Below are 7,972 nucleotides of genomic sequence, written 5' to 3'. Positions count from 1 at the left end.
AGCGCAATTTTTCTCGGCTCTCCAACGATTCTATTTACCACTAGAGACCTTCTCGGTACGAGAGTAGCATCACACTCTTCTCCATGTACACACGCTGCTGCTGTTACTCGGTTATTTTTAAACATACAGCAGTGACATGCCCATTCCTGCACTCGCAGACATAACATTGATCTAGTTCGCCAGGTGGATGCAGCACACCAAACATCAACATTTCATAACTTAAGAAAATGTAGAGACAGCAACACATTAAACGATATATACGGATTTTATTTTATGGTAAACTACTTTTTTTCTCATAACTGCCAAATAACATCGAAGAGAAAACTGTATAATTCTTCCTCCACAGAAACGTTTATTGCACTGTTGGAACAATTTCCATTCAAAACCCTTCCTGTATTTGTGTTTTTATTTACGCACAGTTTAAGCTGCTGCTTTTTCCGGGCACTGTACACGTAAAAATAAAATTATTTTTTGCTTTCAGATATTTTGTATCTTTTATGTGAGATTACTCGTGGGGAAAATAAAAACTCATTAATAAAACAGCTGAAGAGGTTATCTAGTAATAGAATATTAATGAAATTAAATTGAACTCATCTAAGATTCTAGTGATCAAAAGGAATAGCGCCAAAATAAGGTGGCGGGACTTTCTCACACCACTAACCAGTGTTGAAAGCCGGTCATGACTTTCGAGTATAAAGTTGTTTTGTATTTCGTACTCTATAATAACGGAACGATCCAAATTCACAGAGTAATTTGGTTAAGATATTAATCGAAGGTAAACACATACTTCTGTTAGCGACCTTCGGCTGTAAATTTCCAGACTTTACGTTTGAAACATGTTTCTTTTTGTGCGTATACCCAGGTTTTGCTCTTTAAACCACCAAAACACCGAAGCATTGTTTCATTCACTCCGCTACTAGTAAAGATACTTTTACGCTTGCACTTTCCAGACACTCGTTTGCAGTTCATCAAGAGAACACTATACCACCCTTGCGGCCTTTTACGCTGCTCTCTTTTGATATAAAGTAGACCACCGTGCGTTAAATGAATGGCCGATGCTGGAGGCGCTGTGTGTTTAAAACGAAGTTGCAAAACGGAATGTGGGCTCTGAAAGACGAAAGTACGCTTTCGATGGAGAAGCCACTACACAGTACTCTCAAAACCTGAAGAATCCCACACTTTCGAAACAAACTGAAACAATGTTTCGAACGTTTTTAGTTTTGGTACTCTGCAGAAAGCAAGAGACGTTACTAACGAGAGCTGAGCCGTAACAGGCAATGTCTAAGAAGAATGTCCTCTCTTCCTTTGTTTCTCCGGTGAGTTGCAGTCACAGTTTGATTGGTGTAGCATTTACAAAAATAAAATTTTGATTAGGAAATAAATTTTAGTTAGGAACTAGCTACGAATACTTGTATAACTCTTAAAGGCTTCAGAGATGAACTGGAAGTTGTAATGTCTTAAACCTAACTGCTTCAAAAATACTTCTTGGGAATTATTGTCCTTAATAAAACTAAGAGCCATAATGAGAAGGCTATTGTGGACCTATAGGGTGACATCTATACTTCCTTACATTAATGTTGTCCTAGTAACATAATTTTAGAAGAAACATCGTACACCTGTCATGCTGAGAGGTGGAAATAACAATTACTTATGCAGCGATATCTACTCAGGCGTGAATAAAACGGCAAAGAGTTCGTCCAAGACACCTCAATTTGGCAGTAGTTTTGGTGTCACTTGTGCGCCTTTGTTGACTATTTTAAAAATTAAAAATGTACCTTACAGAGATAGCCAGTCACTGGTTACTAGGCGCCAGTGTGATGGGCAACCATTTCGACATCCCTCAACTAGCGCCTGCTGGCGCATGCCATATCTGAAGGGTGTAGAAAAGGACCCTCTGCCGTTTCATTAACGAATGTGTCAATGTCGAACGACCCCCCTCCTCCCCCCCTTCCTCATGGTAACGCCACAGGAGGGTGCGCAACAAGACGGATAAGAAAGCATAAGCACCTTTTCCTGCTTCGGATCATGTTAAAAATTCCGTTGAACGGCTTTCAAGCATCCCTAGTGTTTCCAACCTGCACACGAAAGCAAAAATTGCGTTCGGGCTACACTTCATGACATTCAGTGGGCATAATAAAGCCCACGATTTCTTTAGAGAAGGGTTGAATCGTCATGGAGGTGTCAAGCACATTGTCCTGTTACCCATCGCACTGCAAACTGTCATTTTATGTTGTGAAATGCGTGGGAATCTATGCCCCAAGAATAGGCGTGGTTTCACTGACGCCAGTTTTGCCACCTCTCAGTCCTCTTCTTGTCGATACTGAGCAGCGGTGTGTCTGAAATCGCATGATTTCACCAAAGAGCGTCGCGACACTGACTTACATCGTGGAGGCATCAAATGAAGGGGTGAACTGTGGGTGAGAGGAACTGTGACGACCTTCCTCTCGCATGACATGTCCACGGTGGCACTGGGCAGAGTTGAAATAAAAGTGGATTCCAGTGTGACATCACTAACCCACTTTATACCTCGCATGAACTTCTCAGCTCTGGCCTCTTTTCGCAGGGCTCAGTCCGCGTGCTTAGCTGGGTGGTAACGTGCTCGCCTCACATTCAAGCGGATCCGGGTTCGATTCCCGGCCGGGTTGGAGATTTTCTCCGCTCGGGGACTGCGTGTTGTGTTGCCCTCATCATCATTTCATCCTCATCACCGACGCGTAAGTCGCCCAGTTTGGCGTCGACTGAAGTAAGACTTGCACTTGGCAGCCGAACTTCTCCGGATGGGGCCTCCCGGCCAACGATGCCATACGGTCATTTCAGTTCGCAGGAGACGACACCTTGCTGTTTGGAACATCGTCGAGAGCGATGTTGATGTCGCGGGGCACCACGCTATTGCACCTTCGAGTCAAATTTCAAACTTCTGCGTCGCAATAGGAGACAGTTTCAAAAAAGTGATGCTTTAATTGTGTTGCGCAGTTTATATACACACACATCAAAAAAACTTTTGCATCACCTCGGTTCCGAGAGCTCCGGAACCTGCACAGAAAATTGGAATAGAGATCAACACAAACACCATTTCTGCCCCTTTTATTGCTCATGAAAACCCCACATTGCATGTTGTACCACCATGAAGCGAGACCTTCAGAGGTGGTTGTCCAAACTGCTGTACACACCAGTACCTCTAATACCCAGTAGCACGTCCTCTTGCATTGATGCATGCCTGTACTCGTCGTGGCATACTATGAACAAGTTTATCAAGGCACTGTTGGTCGAGATTGTCCCACTCTTCAACGGCGATTTGGCGTAGATCCTTCAGAATGGTTGGTGGGTCACGTCGTCCATCAACAGCCCTTTTCAATCTATCGCACTCATGTTCGATAGGGCTCATGTCTGGAGAAAATGCTGGTCACTCTAGCCGAGCGATTTCATTATCCTGAAGGCAGTCATTCACAAGAGGTGTACGATGTGGGCACGAACTGTCGACCATGAAGACGAATGCCTCGCCAATATGCTGCCGATATGGTTGCAGTACTTTCGGAGGATGGCATTCACGTATCTTACAGCCGTTACGGCGCCTTCCATGATCAACAGCAGCGTACGTGGGTCCCACATAATGCCGCCCAAAAACAGTAGGGAACCTCCACCTTGCTGCACTCACTGGACAGAGTGTCTAAGGCGTTCAGCCTAACCGGGTTGCCTCCAAACACGTCTCCGACAATTGTCTGGTTAAATTCATATGCGACACTCATCAGCGAAGAGAACGTGATGCCAATCCTAAGTGATCCATTCGGCAAGTTGTTGGGACCATCTGTACATAACTGCATGGTATCGTGGTTGCGAAGAGTGACCTCGCCGTGGATGTTGAGAGCGAATTTGCGCATCATGCAGCCTATTGCGGACAGCTTGAGTCGTAACACGACGTCCTGTGGCTGCACGAATAGCATTATTCAACATGGTGGCGTTGCCGTCAGGGTTCCTCCGAGCCATAATCCGTAGGTAGCGGTCATCCACTGCAGTAGTAGCCCTTGGGCGGCCCGAGCGACGCATGTCATTGACAGCTCTTGTCACTCTGTATTTCCTCCATGTTCGAACAACATCGCTTTGGTTCACTCCGAGACGCCTGCACACTTCCCTTGTTGAGAGCCCTTCCTGGCACAAAGTAAAACGCGGACGCGAACGAACCGCGGTATTGACCGTCTAGGCATAACTGAACGACAGGCAACACGAGCCGTGTACCTCTTTCCTGGTGGAAAGACTGGAACTGACAAGCTGTCGGACCCCTCCGTCTAATAGGCACTACCGATGCGTAGTTCTTTACATCTTTGGGCGAGTTTAGTGACACCTCTGAACAGTCAAAGGGAGTATGTTTGTGATACAATATCCACAGCCAACGTCTGTCTTCAGGAGTTATGGGAACCGGGGTATGCAAAACTTTTTTTGATGTATGTACTTTTCTTTGGACAGAGCCTTTGATTACGACACCAGTGACATAACATGTGTGGACCTTGATCATCCTATAACAATGTAATAGTGCCACAATCGACTGTTTCACAGCCATGGGACGAGCTCCCACAAACCTCTGCATTGCTGTCACTAACACTTAACTCAGGTACGATTGCTCTGTTTCTCTGGCCACTTGAAGCATATCAGTCTGTGTTCTGCTATTGTAGCGGCCAGACTACATGCTCGTGAAACTATTCAGACTTTCACACAGATTACAACAGTGAAAAAATTCGTTCATAGCGAATGAAGCCAAAGTGCTAGAAGATACGTGGTTGTATACGGATTATGCCAAGTCTCCAGGGTCTGCCTTTGTAAAGATTATAAGTAAATGTCAAGAAACTCAGAGTGAGGCATAAAATAAACCAGTGATGAGAAAAATGCAAATAACATTTTACCAGCGGTAACACACAGCCCACAGGTCACTGAGAGGCAGCTTCAATTTCCGAGAGGGATGAGTCAAATACAATGAAGAGCCAAAGAAACTGGTACACCTGCCTAATATCGTGTAGGGCCCCAGGAACACGCAGAAGTGTCGCAACACGACGTGACAGGCACTCGACTATTGTCTGAAGTAGTGCTGGAGGGAATTGATAGTATGAACCCTGCAGGGCTGTCCATAAATCCGTAAGACTACGACGGGCTGAAGATCTCTTCTGATCAGCACGTTGCAAGCCATCCCAGATGTGCTCAATAATGTTCATGTCTTGGGAGTTTGGTGGCCAGCGGAAGTATTTACACTCAGAATAATGTTCCTGGAGCCACTCTGCAGCAATCTGGACGTCTGGGGTGTTGCATTGTCCTTTAGGAATGCCCAAGTCCGTCGGAATGCACAATGAACATGAATGGATGCAGGTGATCAGACAGGATGCTTACGTACGTGTCTCCTGTCAGAGTCGTATCTAGACGTATCAGGGGTAACATATCACTCCAACTGCACACACCCCACAACATTACAGAGCCTCCACCAGCCTGAACAGTCCCCTGCTGACATGCAGGTTCCATGGATTCATGAAGTTGTCTCCATACCCGTACATGTCCATCCGCTTGATACAGTTTTAAACGAGACTCTGCGACCAGCCAAAATGTTTCCAGACATCAACAGTCCAATGTCTATGTTGAAAGGCACAGGCGAGGCGTAAAGCTTTGTATCGTGCAGTCATCGACGGTACATGAGTAGGCCTTCGGCGCCGATAGCCCATATCGATGATGTTCCGTTGAATGCTTCGCACGCTGACACTTGTTGATGGCCCAACACTGAAATCTGCAGTAATTTCCGGAAAGGTTCCACTTCTGTCATGGCGAACGATTCTCTTCAGTCGTCGTCGTTCCCGTTCTTGCAGGATCTTTTTCCGGCCACAACGATGTCGGAGGTAGGATGTTTTACCAATTCCTGGTATTTACAGTACACTCGTGAAATGATCATACGGGAATATCCCCATTTCATCGCCACCTCGGAGATGCTATGTCCCATCGCTCGTGCTCCGACTATAATACCACGTTTAAACTCACTTAAATCCCAATAACCTGCCATTGTAGCAGCAGTGACCGATTTAACAACTGCGCCAGACACTCAGTCTCTTATATAGGCGTTGCCGACCGCAGCGCCGTATTCGTCCGGTTTATATTTCTCTGCATTTGAATACGCATGCCTACACCAGTGTCTTTGGCGCTTCAGTGTATTTCCGCAAAATAGGACCTATCATCCTGGCAATGTTCCTTACCTGTGGTAAGAGGCCACAGACTTTGGGATCCTCTCGGTATTATTATCACTCACCCTATGCACGGTTGGTCGACCGCGCAACACTAGGCATATATGTCTTTCATTACGTTCACTATGACGGAAAACGACCTCAATATTGCTTAATTCATCTGACAAACTCCCAGGGTCTGAAGGGACCTCGGCCCTGTGAAACTAGGCACGAAGAACCCCTTCACGCTGAGCCGAATGGTCACAATTAGCAGCCTGTAGATACAAGTCAGTGTGAGTAGGCTTCCTACAATGAGCACGTCCCAACGTACTATTAACCTTCCTCCTGACGCACACATCAGGGAAAGGAGGACAGTCACCGTTTTACGCTTCCGTCGTGAAACTAATATTCGGATGTATCGAATTCAGGTATTCCAAGAAGTCGTTCCGATTCCTGTCGAAGGGCTGTAGATATCATCACAAGGAGCTGGTCATAATAATGTGACTCTGGAGTCTAGTGGTGTATAAAATGTTCGAGGGGCGTTCAGTAAGTAATGCATCACCTGAAAGCAGGTCAGTTTAATTCAGGATTACAATACACCATACAATTCCCCACTCTTTTAGCTACAAAACTCTATTTCTCAACATAATCTCCATTTAGTGAAGTAGCCTTACACCAACTCACTGTGAGGGCCTGTAAACCAACATGCTGCCACTCTACTGGTCGACGTCGGAGCAAACGTCTTTCTGCGTCAATAACCTCCCATTACTCACATTTCCTTTACCACGGAGCGCATCCTTCATTGGGCCAAAGAAATGGAATCCCGAAGGTGCGAGATGCGGTCTTTGCGGTGGCTGAGAAGGAACAGTCCAATGAAATTCGGCGAATTCCTCTAGCGTGCGTAGAATTGTGTGAGGCCTTGCGCTGTGATGGAGGAGGCCAAGTTCGTTTGCATTCTTTGTGCCGACGAACACGCTGAAGTCGTTTCTTCAATTTCATGAGGGCAGCAAAATATACTTCAGAGCTGATCGTTGCACCATGACGGAGGACATCAAACAGAACAACCCCTTCAGAGCCGCAAACGGCATGAACATGACTTTAGCAGGTGAGGGTGCGCCTTTCAACTCTATCTGCAGACGAGAGGTGACGTTGCGCCACTCCATGGATTGCCGTTTTGTTTCCTGTTCGAAGTAACGAAACTAACCAACAGAGACGTCCAGTTGAGCAGCGGAGGGAGTATTTCTTTGTAGTCCGTCGATCCAGTCGAATGAGGTATCCGCACGTTCCGACACTGCAGGCTGTGTGCGGCCACCGGCACATCGGACAGGCCTGCTCGACCTTGTTGCGATGCTGACAGACACCTCGCCCAACGACTCATCGTACTTTTGTTTATTTCCAGGTCTCCTTAGACATTATGCAAGCTCCTACGGATATCTGCGACAATCTGGTTTTCCTCCAAATGGAACTCAGTGAGAGCTCTCTGCTTGAAACGCGTCACCGTTACAAGCGCCAGTTTGAAGCCTACATATAGCTCTGCCACGAATCGGAACTTCTTGAAACTACGAGGTGCATTCAAGTTCTAAGGCCTCTGATTTTTTTTCTCCGCACTGGAAAGAGATAGAAACATGCGCATTGTTTTAAAATGAGGCCGCGTTCATTGTCAATACGTCCCAGAGATGGCAGCACCGTACGGCAGATGGAATTTTACCGCCAGCGGCGAGAATGAGAACTGTTTTAAATACTTAAAATGGCGACGTTTTCCTTACTTGAACAGCGTGCAATCA

The sequence above is a fragment of the Schistocerca cancellata genome, chromosome 2 (assembly GCF_023864275.1).
Source record: "Schistocerca cancellata isolate TAMUIC-IGC-003103 chromosome 2, iqSchCanc2.1, whole genome shotgun sequence".
Lineage (NCBI taxonomy): Eukaryota > Metazoa > Arthropoda > Insecta > Orthoptera > Acrididae > Schistocerca > Schistocerca cancellata.
The sequence above is the reverse complement of the archived record's forward strand: the minus strand, read 5'-3'. Positions refer to the sequence as shown.